This window comes from Otolemur garnettii, unplaced genomic scaffold (genome assembly GCF_000181295.1).
Source record: "Otolemur garnettii isolate 467f Iridium unplaced genomic scaffold, OtoGar3 scaffold00140, whole genome shotgun sequence".
In the NCBI taxonomy this organism is placed as follows: domain Eukaryota; kingdom Metazoa; phylum Chordata; class Mammalia; order Primates; family Galagidae; genus Otolemur; species Otolemur garnettii.
The window spans coordinates 352415-369511 of NW_003852535.1; the positions used below are offsets into that span (position 1 = coordinate 352415).

Here is a 17097-nt window from a genome sequence, read left to right on the forward strand (position 1 = left end):
GTTGCTCAGGCTGGTCTGGAACTCCTGAGCACAAGCAATCCTCCCACCTCAGCCTCCCAGAGGGCTAGGATTAAGGTATGAGACAGCACGCTGGGCCCAGATCATAATTTTTTTTTGAGACAGAGTCTCACTATGTTGCCCTAGGTAGAGTGCTGTTTGTGTCACAGCTCACAGTAACTTCAAACTCGGGCTGTCTCATGGTGTCAGCTTCATCCAGTCTTCTCAGTGAGAGATGTGCTATTTTTGTTTCTGCTGGTCTGATTTCAGTGTCTTATTTTTTAAATTTGTTCTGGACTTAGAGGGGAAAGATAGGTATATAATTAATTACTACTAACACTCTAACAATCCTCTGGGTACCTTTTGGATAATAACCCAAATACTACATGCAATTTCAGGTGACTTTGTTTTTTTTTTTTTTTTTTGCAGTTTTTGGCCAGGGCTGGGTTGGAACCCGCCACCTCTGACATATGGGGCCGGTGCCCCACTCCTTTGAGCCACAGGTGGTACCCTGGTAACGGTTTCTTCCAAACTCTTTTATACCTTTTTTTCCTTCAGTTTAATACCAGCTACATAGTTATGGCTACAGATGTCAGAAATCAGGGTATTATTATTTGTTACAGAGTCGTCTTTTTTTTTTTTTTTAATGCAAGGTTATTTCAGCCCAGTGTAAAGTTAGTTCTGTAGAGGAAAGTTCCTCTGCAGCTGCCTACTACTTTCTCCGGATCACTGAGAAGTGTAAGATTTATTTCTCCTTCCTCAACCTTAGGCTGAGGCACAGCCTGGGCTTCTCTGGTTCTGCGCTTCTGTACTTGGACTGGGCTGTGCTGCCAGCTCCCCAGGTCTCCAGCTTCCAGGGGGCTGTCATGAGACTTCTCAGCCTCCTCTCATATGAATGCCTCTCATCTCCTTCTGTCTCATCTATCTCCCTATCTGTGTTTGTCTATCCATCTATCCATTCATCCTACTGAATCTATCTCTCTGGGAACACCTCTGACTAGTACAGGCAGTGAGAGGCTTCAGGAAGGAAGAAGGTGGAGGGAGGGGCAGAGGAGGGGCTGATTCTCTGGCCCTCAGAGAATCATCCAAGTAGGTCAGCTCTGTTCATGGAGCCCAACATACAAACATCCAGGCTTTCAAAACAGATCCATGAAGGGCTGCTCTAGAACCAGAATAGTATATGTTCCATGATCCATTTTCCAAAATCCGTTTTGATTGTCCGGGACTCCTAAGGCCTGCCTAGTTCTAGCAAATGAAAACCCACCTGAGGCCAGGGAACCTCAGCTCTTCCCGAGTGGGTGACGGGCATCAGAAGGACCCCTGATCAGAGAAAATGCAGGTGCAGAAAGGGATGGACCTCTACCTGCAGGCCATTTGGAAAAAACTTCTGGTAACAACTTAGAGGCCAAAACTATTTACAAAAGTAAAATCACATTGTGTCTTTATTAAACAACAATAAAAAAATTCCCATGCAAATAAAAAATCCACACAAACCCATTCAGTGCTTCCAAGGCTAAGAAAAGCTTGACTGACCTGGACATTATAGACAATGGCTATAACCTATCAGAATGTAACCCTGCACTCCCGACACCCAGCTGTGCACTGATACCGGTTCATGGCCTGGTGAGAAACTGCACAACAGCACCACTTGTCTCCACTTCCCGTTTCATCCTCCACACTTCCCAATCTGAGGAAAAGTCCCAGGTGCCAGAAAGGTTGGGGACTGCTGATGTAAACTTATGATGCCAACTGATCATCGTGGACATCACTATTTAAACTATTATCTGTAAACACAGAAGTTAGAGACACAACTATCTCTGATGGGAATGGATCCTTATATTTTTATGAACGAAGAGGTACCAGCCCCATGACTGGTTGATTTCTTATCTGGAGACCCTGCACCTGCCTGAGTTCTGTCCCATCAGCAATAACAGCATTAAAATGACTGATCATCTCAGCAGGTGTAGCACTGTCCCCAAAACTCTTCTGAACACTGTAGTGCCTTATTACGCTGCAAACACTCTCACTGTCCTTTCATGCTCCACTCGGATGGCACCTCCTCTACCAGGCTCCACTCTCCTTGTTCCTTGCTGCGTCACTGTGAGAATAAGTCACAGTCAGCTCTGTGTTTGTCTGCGTCTCTCCCACACTGCCCCCAGTGAGTGAAAATTCCTCTCATCCTCTCTTCTGAGGCCAGATGTTCTTTGAGTTCAAGGACTATGTCATGTCTACAAATTTTCACCATCCTGCCACCAAGAGAGCACGGAAAATGTCAAATACTCACACATATTTATAAATGGCAGGATGCTTAGTGAAGATTAGGTGTCTAGATATTTGTTCCTCCCACCCACAAGCTCCCAGGCAGGGGAGCACACGGATGGATGTACACCAAGGCCCTAGGCATGGGAGCCCCACACACAGATGCCCTAGGCAAGGCCTCTTTGTTAAAATCCATTTCGAATTCCCATCATCTTTTGAATAGAGGAACAGCACATGTGCCAGGCTGAACTGAAGAGTGACGTCGAGGATACGAAACAGCTCAGGAGACATTCCCCATAGGGGTCAGCACAGGAGAACCAGGGCCACTGAGGCCCAGGAGGAAAGGATTTTTTGGCACGTATGAAAGATGAGGCTTCTAGAACCTTTAGATTTCCTTCTGTGGTGCCTAAGTCCTTATTGGACCACGTTCCTGACCTGGTGGCTCTTGCATATTCATCTTTCAAGCAAAGTCTGACCTGGAAAACAGACACACAGGAAGGGCATTCACCAAGGTAAAGGAGGTGTGGGCACCAGGGCGCTGAGACCCTAAGGGGCTCCTGCTCCTGGGCAGGGAGGGAGAACCCTGAAGACCCACCAGTCTCCACCCTTTGGGGGCATCTTTCAACCTGCTGAAGAGCCCTGAGACTCACCTGTGGTATTCACGCCTGTGGCGGGTACATAAGGAGCAGGTAAACAGTCTCTGGAAAAACAACCACAGCCTCCTAAAGAACTGATAGCAGAACAGAGGGGTGGGGATGGCAGCACGTGAGCACAGGAACAGAGGGGTGGGGATGGCAGCACGTGAGCACAGGAACAGAGGGGTGGGGATGGCGGCACGTGAGCACAGGAACAGAGGGGTGGGGATTGGCAGCACGTGAGCACAGGAACAGAGGGGTGGGGATGGCAGCACATGAGCACAGAACAGAGGCTTTTGTCAGAGTTCGAAGTGTGACTGTAAAGAACCATCTCTGGCTTCAGGGGATCGGGATGTCCTGTCCTCTCTCAGCCTCATGGGGAAAGCACCCCACCCAGGTTCAGTGATCTCCTGGGGGACAGGGTCATCCTTATTTAGGGAAACACCTTGACAGGTTGCTTCAGGCAAAAAGGAGCCTTGAGCATGAAGTCTGGAGTCACACGGGAAACAGTTTGGCTCTTCTGTGGAGGTCTGGAATCAGAATTTGAGGTTTGGGAGTGAAAAGCAAGATAGTGGGCTCGGCACCTGTGGCTCAAGCGGCTAAGGCGCCAGCCACATACACCTAAGGTGGCGGGTTCGAATCCCCAGCCCGGGCCCGCCAAACAACAATGATGGCTGCAACCAAAAAATGGCCAGGCGTTGTGGCAGGCGCCTGTAGTCCCAGCTACTTGGGAGGCTGAGGCAGGAGACTCACTTGAGCCCAAGAGTTGGAGGTTGCTGTGAGCGTGATGCCATGGCACTCTACCCAGCGGGATAGCTTGAGGCTCCGTCTCAAAAAAAAAAAAAAAGAAAAGAAAAGCAAGATAGTGGCTCGGCACCTGTGGCTCAAGCGGCTAAGGCAGCAGCTACATACACCTAAGCTGGCAGGTTCAAATCCAGCCTGGGCCACCAAACAACAATGACGGCTGCAACCAAAAAATAGCCAGGCGTTGTGGCGGGTGCCTATTGTCCCAGCTACTTGGAAAGCTGAGGCAGGAGACTCACTTGAGCCCAAGAGTTGGAGGTTGCTGTGAGCTGTGATACCACAGCACTCTACCCAGGGCGACAGCTTGAGGCTCTGTCCCCCCACCAAAAAAAAAGAAAGGAAGAAAGAAAAGCAAGATAGTTGCAGGGGAAAGATGGTCCTGAGTGTCATGGTGGGAGGCACAGCCTGCAGGGAAAGGCCTCCTGCTGGAAGTTCAGACTTCACAAAGCAGGGCTGGCTATGCTGCAGAGATCAGCAGGGTGAACTAAAATAAAACCTTAAGGCTCCTTCTCACCAGGTGACTGAATAGACCCCCACTCTAGATACCCTAAAACTGGGCTGCTAGCCATGAGACAGGAGGTCAGACAAGCTTCCACGGCCCCTCCCTTCTTGTAGATATCCTTTGTAGCTCATTAACAGGATAAAAACTACAAAAGACAAGCCTGCAGTTCCTTAAATTACCCAGCAAATATATGACTCAGAACTTGTCTCCAATTAACAGACTTCCCTACCATAACTTAGCACATCCCACGCCTCTACAGGAGGCTTCATTTCTTTAACCAATTATAAGTCAAAAAACGTTTAAACTCACCTACAACTTAGCCCCTGCTTTCAGATGTCCCACCTTTTCAGGCCAAACCAAGTATGCCTTCCACGTATTGATTTTTTATTTTACCTGTAATTACTATCTCTTTGAAATGTATAAATCCAAACTATAACCCAACCACTGTGAGAACCCTTGCTCAAAGCTTCTTGGGCATGACTCCAGACCCTGGTCCTCAAATTCAACTCAGAATAAACCTCTTTAAATAATTTTACCGAGGTTGGTTTCTTCTTCTGTTGACAATACATTTCTGGGTCCTGATGGAAACCTCCGCCATCCTTCTGATCCTCTGCACATTCTTGGCTCTGGCCTTCTTGGCATTTTGTGGAGGGGACCAGTGGGAACTGTTCCGGCAGCTTAGGAAAAAGAGTCAGTGAAATGATCCCTGAATTGAACTAATTCAGTAGCAGCAGGAGGGACCAGGGGAGACACAGGCCCTCTGCTTGTTGTCCCCAAGAACACCCAGGGTGTGGGGTCTCCCAGAGTACCAGGCAAAAGAGTTTGGAGAGAGTCCATTTTCACTCAAAAAGACAAAGGAAGATCTCAGTTGCCATTTGGGTTCTAATTATGTGAGGTGATAAATGTGATAGTATTAATCATATCAGTATTCATTAATAAGGTGAATGGCACCTGGGTAACAAAAAAAAATTTCTCCACTATCATTTTTAGGGGAATTTGGACTTTGAGATGATAGTCTGCCATCTTCCTCCTTTGCCAGCAAGATAATAAATTTCTCTTTCCTTCTCCTAAAGCACTTATCCTCGTTCTTCTGATGCAGCCTCATGGACAAGTGCTAAACTTTTGGTAACAGATTTTGGTGTCCCTGGGTGGGCACTCCCTGATGGCAACATCCTGCAACTGCGGGAGGAGGCAGGGATCTTCCAGAAGCAAGAGGCAGCCCCGGGATGAGTCTTGGGAAGCCCACTGGAAGGAGTGGCCTCTTTTCCACGTGAGAGAGTATAGGACAGTCCAAGCAGCTGCCAAGGTATTAGCTCAGGGACCTCTCATCCCGTTGTCCCCAAATTAGACCAGCTCCCTGCTACCTAAACTGAGTTTAGAGGAAGGAAATAGATTTGGGACATATCTGGATGCCATTGCCATTTGTCTGTTGGGTAAGAGCCCCAGGATACAGCCCAAGACCTTGACTCCACCTGTATGGGAGGTTTTTAGACTTCCGGGTGTTTGTGACACCAGTTTGGGGTGGAAATCATGAGGGCAGGTGGAAGTAGGAGACCTGGTTTGGATTAAGCTCATCTGCAGTTCCCAGGGAATGGGGGGACTAGACCGCCATTTGGGGAAGGTTTTGAACCTTCCAGCCCTTCAGCAGGGTGCTCTATGGAGGGGCATTTTGGGGTAGCACCTGTCTCCTTGGGGTTCCCATTTGTTCGATAGGTCGGACACTTTTCGTTTCTGTATTTTGTTTGTAAAGTTCTGTTGCAACATAGAAAAGTTCCATCCAAAATCCCTTGGAAGAAATTTTGGCTAAATGGTCAATTTATAGCTATGAATCTATATGTGAAAAGAATGGCGTTATCGTAATCCAAAATACACCCTGGAGTGTGAGGAAGGTGGCTACTAGATGAAACTTCAAAGTGCGACCTGAACTTGGAGACATCCAAGAACTTTTGGAGATCGAATGGATGACCTGCCACTAGAGAGTTAAAATGTTAGTCTTCCAAGCTCTGTATCTCTGTTTTCCTGCTTTTTTCCGCTAATGTTGGGATAAGCTCATTCTTTATGACGTTTGTATTTCTATCTATGGCTAGAGGTATAAAATCTAGCAGATTTTAGGTAAAATCTGTTGGAACATTCTGGGTATGAGTGTGTTTAGAAATGTTTTGTGTGTACCTTTAGACAACATGTTTATGCCTGCATGGTTTTGAACTGGCTTATAAATTAGGGGGCTCTCATAAATTAAACAAATCCAAACAATTTTCCAGTTTATGAAAATTTAGTAATCTTTGGCAAATAAGCTTTTAAAAGGTCGTGTTAGTAAAGTAATAATAAAAAATGTTTTCAATTTCTTGTTAGGGACCTAAACCCTTCCCCCACCTCCCCTCCCAGAACAAAAGGCCTCTCTGGGCCCATCCCAGGAGTTTCACAAGAAACCGTGGAAGGTTCCTCCCCTTTGCACAGTATAAAAACAAGCCCCTACCCATCTCACTGCAGCCGCCATTTTTGCCCAGGTGGGTTGTCCCCTTTCATTAAACTTGGCCTCACCCTCTCATGGTCTCATCTCTGAGTATACCATCAAACTCCTTTCATCTGGTGCCAAAAACCCAGCACTAGCAGTTAGTGAGAAGCCTGGCCCAGCCACCCCAGTTCCCTCAGACCCAACTCCACTGACCCACCTGTCAGAGATTTTGAGAGGACTTCATCCCACTGCCATTGAGGGTGCATAGGGGCCTTGAACACCTTCCCAAAGAACTTCCCTCACCTGCTCCACACCTCTATGTCCTCACGTCCCCTTCCCCTTGCTCTCACTTAACCAGGATTAGCATTTTCATTTCCAGCACTGGGCCCTGGTTCAGTCTTCTAGCCCCCGTGGCCCATGAGTCTCTGAGAGGAGGGGCTCCTGACTCTCTGAGAATCTCTTTCACTTTGATAAACTGGGTTTTGTCCACTCCCCACCCAGGTAGGGGAAGGACATCAGAGACACAGGAGCAGGCCCTTCCATTCCTCAAAAGAAACACCCAGGAGTATCTCCTTTGACAATAAAAAAATTTAGACCTCAGGCTCAGCTCCTGTAGCACAGTGGTTATGGAGCCAGCCACATACACCAAAGCTGGCAGGTTCGAACCCAGCCTGGGCCAGCTAAGCAACAATGACAACTGCAACAGAAAAATAGCAGATTGTTGTGGCAGGTGCCTGTAGTCCCAGCTACTTGGGAGGCTGAGGCAAGAGAATCACTTTAGCCCAAGAGTTTGAGGTTGCTGTGAGCTGTGACACCATGGCATTCTACCAAGGGTGATATAGTGAGACTCTGTCTCAAAAAAAAGAAAAGAAGGCTTGGCGCCTATAGCTCAACTGGCTAAGGCGCCAGCCACGTACACCTAAGGTGGCGGGTTCGAATCCCCAGCCCAGACCAGCCAAACAACAATGACGGCTGCAACCAAAAAATAGCCGGGCGTTGTGGCGGGCGCCTGTGGTCCCAGCTACTTGGGAGGCGGAGGCAAGAGACTCGCTTGAGCCCAGGAGTTGGAGGAGGTTGCTGTGAGCTGTAATGCCATGGCACTCTACCCAGGGAGACAGCTTGAGGCTCTGTCTCAAAAAAAAAAGAAAAGAAAAGAAAAGAAAAAATTTAATTTAGACCTCAAAGGGAAGACTTGGCCAAAATGCCTCATATTCTACTGTAACCCAACTTGGCCTCAAGATAAAGTGGATACCAGGTCTATATGACCTGAGAAGGGAAACTTTGAATTCAGTACCTTAAAGACTTAAATAATTTCCTCCAAAGAGATGGCAGATAGGATGAAATCCCCTATATTCAGGCCTTTTCTCTCCCTGCAGTCTTGCCCCGCCCTGTGCAAATCATACTCCATCCACCACATACTCCTGGCTCAAACCTCTCCCCTCTATCTTCTGATCATCCCATCTTCCCTCCTCCACAATGCCTCGAGCTCCTACCGCTCCACCTGCTAACTCCTCTAGATTCTCCCCACTCCCTTCCCCCTTCCCACCCCGCCTCAGGCCTCCACCTTCTGCTGGCCATCACCTTCTGCCCAAGGCTCCCCCCTCCCTCGTTGCTGGCTCTGCCCACCCACTGATTTCCCCAGTGGCCTTCTCTCCCTAGCTACACTCTCTTCTCTCCCACATACCAACTCCCCTTTCAAATATTTCAGAGGTCAAAAGACGTAATAACTCTCTCAAAGCCAGAGTAATAAAAATTCAGCCCTTTTCCCTGTCTAAAGCATTTTTAATTCTTTGCTAATTTAAATCTTCATATCAGCGAGGCTGGGCACAATAATCCTAGCACTCTGAGAGGCCTATAATCCTGCCTATAATCCTAGCACTCTGAGAGGTCAAGGTAGGTGGTTTGCTTGAACTCAGGAGTTCAAGACCAGCCTGAGCAAGAGTGGGACCCCCTTCTCTAAAAACTAGCTGGGTGCTGTGGGTGGGTGCTTGTGGTCTCAGCTACTCAGGAGGCTAAGGCAGGAGGATCGTTTCAGCCCAAGAGTCTGAGGTCGCTGTGAGCTATGACACCAGGGAACCCTACCCAGGGCACAGAGTAAGACTCTATCTCAAAAAATAAACAAACAAATAAATCTTAATACCAGAGAGGAACAAAGTACTTCATCTCCCAGGTAGCCCCATCTCTTAGTTGACTGCAGTATTAGGCATAAACTCCAAAACTTCAAAGAAGCCTTAGGCCGCACAAACAGAACTTTTAGACCTGGCCTTCATGGCCTTTTAATAGAGATGGAGAGAGGATACAGAAAAAGAGAAAACAGCACTGACAGCAGCTGGGAAGGCAGGAAAGTGTTTTAAATAGCAGCTGCCACTTTAAGTCTTCTTCAGAGATAGTTACTCAAAAGGCCCAGACAAAGGCTCGGCGCCTATAGCTCAACCGGCTAAGGCGCCAGCCACGTACACCTAAAGTGGCAGGTTCGAATCCCCAGCCTGGACCCGCCAAACAACAATGACGGCTGCAACCAAAAAATAGCCGGGTGTTGTGGTGGGCACCTGTGGTCTCAGCTACTTGGGAGGCGGAGGCAGGAGACTCGCTTGAGCCCAGGAGTTGGAGGTTGCTGTGAGGTGTAATGCCACGGCACTCTACAGGAGGACAGCTGGAGGCTCTGTCTCAAAAAAAAAAAAAAAAAAGGCCCAGACAAGAAGATCATGGCCTTCTACAAGATGGAAACCCTGCCTCCTGCCTCCTGCCTCCTGCCTCTGCTACGACTCTATGTCCCTGAAGTAAAAATCCCCAAGAAACATCCCCCGCTAGGACCCCAGAACCATGTCCTCTCTGCAAAACAGAAAGACACAGGCAGCGAGAATGTATCCTCCTTAGAATGGGAGGCTGCATTCACCTTCTGAAACCAGTGGTCTCCTAAGTCGACAAACTCTACCTCCATCTGACCAATACGTCGGACTTAGAAATGGACTTAACGTCATCACACCAGAACGGCCAGGTAACAAAATCTCTGACAAAAATAAGCAAATTAATTCTAGTAAATACCAGCATCCTATCCTCTGTTCTTCCTAAATTTGAGAGACTTCTATTTCTCCTATCTCCATCATTACAATTAAAAAAAAAAATACAATCCCTCCACCCATATATTCTGCAGTTTCTCAGTTCACTGGGAAGTAAAGTTCTTTTGCTCACCATTTATTACTTTCCAGTTATCCCCGCCACCAAAAAAAAGACCTATATCTTCCTTTCTCTGACTTCTGAAAAGCTACAACTTTTTCCTTTCCTTAATGTGCTCTAAGTTTTCAAACTATAAACTTTCTTTCTGCCTTGTTTCACCTAAAAACGTCCACTCCTATGTGTCGTATATGTCATGCGCAGGTAATGTTTCACTGTCCATGTAAAAGAGCTCTAATTAACTGACTTAAACAAAAGCAAGTGCTTAAGTGAAATGTTTTATCAAGAACATGAGAAAGAACTTAAATACCTTCATCTTATCTTTGTAACCTTTCATAAATGAAACTGGGTTGAGGATAGTTATTAAAATTTAAATGTTTAAGATCATAATTAGTACATCAATAAAGATAGTTACATCTTGTTGTACCCTCTGTGACCTGATTTAGAGTCAGACCCCCACTTAGATTAATTAATTGGTAATTTATTTTACCTGCCGCAGGGGCTGCTGCTTCAAGAAACAGCCCAGAAGTAGGGGGTGGGTTTCTTTTTATAGGTTCGTGCAAGCCACAGAAGCAAAACGTGGCTGGTTAAGGGGGGTTACAGCTCGGGTAGTCATGGATACAGCAGTGGTTACAGTTATGAAACAATGATTAATACAGCTTTGGCTGACAATGGATATGTCTTAGATCACAATGGTTATAGTTAGGTAACCATGATTAATACAGTCTTGGTGGATTTTCCACCATTGTTCACTCACTGAGAACTTGGGGGTTTTGTGAAACTTGGGACTTTTCTTCCTGGTTCTGAAGCTTGTTCTTGGCAACCCTAGGGGGAAGGAGCCTGGGACGTGGCTGAGAAGCACAGTTGGGCCACCCTGCTACCCTGCGGGGAGGAGGGACTTGCCTTGCTCCCAAAGTGGACTCTGGGGGGAGGAGGGGGGAGGAAGAGGAAGGAGGGGGGAGAAGGGAAATGGGCTGGGAAGCTGGTCACAACAATCTCAAGTGACCATCGGAAAAACCAGTCATACTACAAAAAAATTTTTCTTTGCCTCTGTAACAACTAGCCTAAAGAAAAACAATCCTAGTAGCCAAATAAGATTTTATTAAAATTGGTTTTACCATTAACACAAAAAAATTATTTTGTTTTCTTCTTTAGAACCAAATCTCCTTTCCATCTATAATCATGACCAGTGTAAAATCTTTACCATCCACAAACTATTTTACTTTAAGTCTTCTTAAACAATAGTTTATAATCAGCTACAATTCAAAATTTACTTTTTAAAAATGTCATGGAAAGAGCTGAAATATTCTTTTATAATTCTATTTAAAACTGTAGCAGACCATCTAGCTCATGGAAAGGAGCAGCAAGAGTTGAGCTCTAAATGCTTTAACTATAAGAAACACCTGTAACATCTCGATACTATGACACCTCGGTGATGAGGGAGGGATGGGGACGGATTTGGGTCTCCTTAACAGGAGCTCTCCAGAGGAGAACATCAGCGATTGGCAGTCTCTACACCTGTGGTGCAAGTAGCCACGGGATCACCTCTGTAAGTAGCTGCAGGAGAGGTCAGTCGGGAGTCATTCACTCAGGAGAGGTCAGTCGGGAGGGAGAGGTCAGGAGAGGTCAGTCGGGAGTCATTCATTCAGGAGAGGTCAGTCGGGAGTCATTCATTTTCATTCTTTCACGGACTCACTCACTCCTGCTCACAAGACGCCTGCACAGCATCTCCCTACAAAGCTTGCTAAAGATTTACCCTCCTACAAGAATTGTTTCTCTCCCTCAAAGATGGATAACCCTCAGGCACCTAAGAGGAGTTGATCCCGAGCAAGGAAGCACAGCGATCAGCGGTCTGCATCCAGACAGTTAGATAAGCCGGGGCCAGAGACCTGTCCAGTCCCGGGCCCCGACAAAAACAGTACTAATTCTCTTACTCTAGTTTTCAAAACCATGATAAATATTGAGTAAATAACAAAATTTATCTAATATCTCTAGGATTAAAAACTGTTGAATCTTACCTGGCCTTATTCCCTTCTCTAGGCCTACGGACTATAGCAGAAGAGACAGCCCTGTTAAGTTCCAAGGGTCAATTTCAAGGGACGAAACTAGCAAGTGTCTGGTTCCCTTGTCTTTCTCCTTAATTTTCCAACCCCACCTGGCTCCTCAAACTGTCTTAAAGAGACCCCAACACGTACCGCCTAGAAACTAAACTTTACTCAAAGTCTCCCAGGACAGACCAGATCCACATCAACCTAAAAGCAATCCTTTTAATTCTTACTTTTTTTCACCACTACGGCTGAACTTCTACAAATCCTGTTCTAGATTCAACCGTCTGGACTCTGGAAACCCACAGACGCTCCAGAGCTTGCTTCCACCCAAAGCAAATTCCCTAGAAGCCCAACCCATCATAGACTCCAGACTCCAACCCACTCCACAAAAACTTTTAAACTAGGTGGCACCTGTGGCTCAAAGGAGTAGGGCGCCAGCCCCATATGCCAGAGGTGGCGGGTTCAAATCCAGCTCTGGCCAAAAAACTGCAAAAAAAAAAAAAAAAACTTTAAAACTGTGAATTTTAATATGCTGTAAGACATCTTACTCTTCTTGTCCTTTTTCTCATACTTTCTACCTAACTCACATCCTAGATCTACCCCCTTTACTCATACTGAGAAAAAATTGTTGTTTCTTCATTAACCAATTGAAGACGATACAAACTGACATTAACCTTACACTTCACAAACAGGCAGCTCCTAGAGAATTTGACTTGTGCTATTTAAAATCCATGTACCGTCCTAGTTCACTTAGCCTCTCTCTGAGGTCCCTGGATTCCTACTTTGAGTTCTCACTTTGGAACCTTACATTTTTACTGCCTAATAACATTCATACAGAACCAAATTCAGGCCCTAGCAAATTCTCTCCAGTGAAACCCCTTCCCACCTCTAACCTGACTTTGAGGACCATCTGCTTTCAATCCCTCCTTCTAATGACCCAAATGAGCTCTAACAGGCAGGAACATCACTCCTTCCATATTCCGCAGGAAGCATTTGAGCTCATTCCAAAAAGAGGGAAATGTAAGGAAACTTAGTTTTTATAATGAAATAACAGAAAATTATTAACTCTCTCGGCCTACTTTCTTTCTCTTGTCAGCAGCCTCCCAGCCCTGCAGATTCCTGTTTTCACAGACCATTCAGGGACCCAACTGACAAAGAAGAAATGTAAATTCTCTTCACATTTCCCAACTCCTTTCACTTTTAAAATCTGTTCCTTAGGCAGGTGTGGTGGCTCACACCTGTAATCCTAGCACTCTGGGAGGCCCAGGCCAGTGGATTGCTTGAGATCACAAGTTTGAGACCAGCCTAAGCAAAAAGCAAGACCCTCATCTCCACTAATAAAATAGAAAAACTGAGGCAAGAGGATCACTTGAGCCCAAGAGTTGGAGGTTGCTGTGAGCTAAGACGCCACAGCACTCTACCCAGGGTGACAGCTTAAGACTCTGTCTCAAAGACAAATAAAATCTGTTCCTTAAACTTCAAGTAATTCCTGAACATCCAGGATGGATGAATAGTCATCCCGAAAAATTAGACACACCTGAAATATATCAGTCTTCAATCCTACCTAAAGAAGCAGAGGGGGCGGTGCCTGTGGCTCAAAGGGGTAGGGCGCCGGCCCCATATGCCGGAGGTGGTAGGTTCAAACCCATCCCCGGCCAAAAAAAAGAAGCAGAGGCAGGATCCACATTCACGGTGCCTTGTGAATTCAGCTACAATCACCCTTCTCTACTTTCCCCCTAAATTCAGCTGCCCCTGACCCTCAGGACTGACATTCTACCTTTCTTTTTGTAAAATCCCCCTCCTTTAGCTGGGCGTTGTGGCAGGCGCCTGTAGTCCCAGCTACTCAGGAGGCTGAGGCAAGAGAATCACCTAAGCCCAGGAGTTGAAGGTTACTGTGAGCTGTGTGACACCACAGCACTCTACTGAGGGCGATAGGGCGATACAGTGAGACTCTGTCACTACAAAAAAAAAAAAAAAAACCCTCCTTTCTCTCCCCCATCCTCCTTTCTCTCACTCCCTGCTCTCCTCTCTCTTTCTCATCTCTTCCTCTCACTCTCATCAATGCCTACACCCCAAACTAGAACTCCCCTCCGGCCAAGACAGGCTACTGTCCAATCTTCATCCTCCCTTAAATTGAAAGCACTGGAGAAACTCAAGCCTTTTGCCTTTTTATCCCCATACCCGCTGACGACCTCACTGACCACCAAACCCAAACCAAGTTCCACTACTTTCCTAAAACACAGTGTTACAGCCCCACCTAGACAACCTCTCCCCAGAGCAATTCTCGCAGGCACCCTTCCCCGCTAGGCATTAAAAGTGCCCCCCCCCAAATACACAGAAACTCAAGAATTGCTCCTTTCCTTCAGCTTTTCTACTTGCCTTGATGACACCAACGTCTTTTTCCTCTGCAGAGTCTGTGCCTCCCAAAACACTGGACCAGCACCTGCACACTGGTCCTGCTTTCCCCTGATCTATCCCTCCTCCCAGGCAATGAGCAAATTCCAGTCCGTCCTCACACTCTACCAAGAGCTAACCCACCATCCCACTAATCCCTCTCCTAGGAGGACCAGGCACCATGCAGGGGTTTCTACTAGAACTGCTGGGGTTTCCACAGCTACCCAGAAGTTCCAAATAACATCCACCCAACTGGCCAGGAGCCTCCAGGAAGAATCTGATCAGTTAGTTCCAAGTCATCCAAGACCAGGTAGACTCCCTGGTACCAGCAGTTCTCCAAAATCATAGAAGCTTGGATTCGCTCACAGCGAGGGAAGGGAAACACTGCACTTTCTTACAGGAGACTTGCTATTTCCAGACTAGCAAGTCTGGCCAGGTCCGAGAGGGCATCACCTGATTCTGGGAACAAGCCACCCACCTACCCTCTCAAAATGAGAGATCCTGGTTTAACAGCCCATGGGGACGCAGGATAAAAAAGGTATGAGCTGCAGTTGTAATCCAACTGCTACCACTCCTCTCTCCCTCTCCAATGTAGCCCCAACCCGTGCAGCCCTACTAACACCTGACTCATCCCACTGAGGACAACTCCGACCCTATCCAGTGAGAAGCAGATCTGGGAGACTGACCTTCAACCCCATCAGCCCTCGTAACAAGAGTTCGGAATATTACCGGCCTTCCCCCACTTCCCCTACTTCTCCCACTTCCCTTACTTCCCTTCCGAGAACCTTTGAAGGGAAATCCTTGAAGCTGTCTGACCCATGGGGCCCCTGCCTTCTCACACCATCCTGTGCCAAACTCAGAGGCACTCTGGCCCTCCACTTCCAGAGGGGGCTGCCAGGCCTAAAACTCTGCCCAGCTGCTTCTTCTGACTGCTATTGTCTCTGCTGCAGGGTGATGGCTGTGCTGTTGGGGTTAGTGTTTCCTGACCCCTCCTCTGTCTTCCTGTCCCTTACTTCCTCACCCATTGTCCACGCTGAACAGTCCCTGCGATTAGTGGTTCCCTCCCAGCAGGAAAATACCCACGTGTTCCGTGCCTGCCTCCTGCTGGGAGGAGCACCCAAGTCTGCAGCCAAAGGCAGAGCCCCGCCCCAGGGAAACGCCAGGCCCACAGAGCCCTGCAATGCTGTGGGGGAGGAGCCGACCTGCCAGCAGCCCCGTGCTTCCTTTCCCCTACTCCTTCCGCTTACAGATCCTGCAGTCAGTCTGAGGATGGCCTCTGTCACATGAGTCCCCATCTCCTCAGGTTGCAGGCTCTTGAATACACCTGTTTTTCCTGCCACCAGCCCTCCTTTCCAGTTGGGCTTTCCCGAGTGGCCAGCAGCCCACCCTGCTTTGGACAGCAATGGACCAGGGTCAGCCCCCCCCTCCCCCAGCCCCTGCGCCCTCCTCCCAGTGCCAATATCCAGTCCCCAAAACTGACCAAACCCAGAAGTTTCTCCTGGTCATGCCCTCATCAATCTCCCAGCACTGACCTGGGTAACCTTGTCCCTGCCTCTGTGACCCCCATCGCTCCCAGACTCACTCTGCCTCCTGTCCCCATCAACCACATCCAGCCTAGGCCCCACAAAGGGCTTCCCACAGGGACATCTGGCCAGGACATTCCTCTGGTCTCAGGATGCAGGATGCCCATGGCAATTGCAGGCCATTCCTGACCAACCTCCTCCTCCTCACCCTCTCTGGGGTCTGCTCCCCCAGCCAAAGAGGCACTGGGGCCCCCCGCCCCCCAGTGCTGGCTCTGGCCTCTGTGGCCTTCACATCCAGCTCTCTCTGCCCCCAGCACTTCCCTAGACCCGGCTACTCCTCCTCTCATCCCGGACACCCCGCCAAAGGGGGGCCGATATGACAGCCCCAGCCTGGCTCAGCTGCCCCTCTCTGGCCCCTCCATGTCACCCCATCACCTCCCCCACCTCCATGTCACACCTAGGACAGCCCTCTGGACCCAGAAAGAACACGGTCACTTAGCCGTGAATTCATAATCTCCCACAGAAAACAGACTTTGGATTTTTTTATATAAGCTTTGAAACAGAAGATCCCCCTTCCCCAGACTAGGGAGCCAGACTGAGTCCTTCTGATGAGGACTTGACAACCTGTAGATGTTCCCTGATAAATCAGGAGGCTCTTACCCTAGTCCTCTTGAAGGGGTAGCCCGGCATATCTGTGTGTGCTCATCCCTGCCCAGACAGCAGTCTCCCAACCAACTTCTGAGAATTTTACTTTCGATTTCGCACTCCACTCTCAGAACCAATCATTTTCTACATAGCATTGAACGACAAAACAAAGCCTGCCAGGGTGATCCCAGCGTTAAGCACTTGGACCATCTCACCTAGAAACAGGAAGGGAGATGGTGGCCCTGAGTCCTGTGAGCCAGCCTCACGGAAGGAGCCCTCCTGACCTGCAGAAGGGTTGTCAATGGAAAAGAAGCCAAACCATAAAATCATTTACAGAGTTTAATAGTGAGCCAGATTTGGGGACCGTGGCCTGGAGCCACACCCAGAAGCCCTGAGTAAGAGGACTTGCTCTGGCTGGGTTACAGTTTGGTTTTAGACATTTCAAGGAGACAGGAATTTCAGATAAAGTCATAAATCAATACATAGAAAGCACACATTGGTTTGGCCAAAAAAGCAGGACATGTCCAGGTGGGACTTACAGGTGATAGGTGGGTTTAGGGTAGGGTGACCAGATTTTAACATAGGTAAGGTGGGACAACATGGGGGGGGGGCGTGGGGCGGGGTCGGGGGCAGGGGATGGGGCAGGGCAGGGCCTGACAAC

At 48.0% G+C, this 17097-nt stretch overlaps 1 long non-coding RNA gene across 1 annotated transcript; it reads right to left on the minus strand.

The window, feature by feature from the left end:
• Nucleotides 1–1441: 1441 nt before the first annotated feature.
• Nucleotides 1442–16502, minus strand: LOC111728052. Its single transcript, XR_002775463.1, has 4 exons — nt 16452–16502; nt 4734–4874; nt 2907–2986; nt 1442–2732 (listed from the first exon to the last, which is right to left on the minus strand). It is a non-coding gene; the product is annotated as an uncharacterized LOC111728052 (long non-coding RNA).
• Nucleotides 16503–17097: the final 595 nt, after the last annotated feature.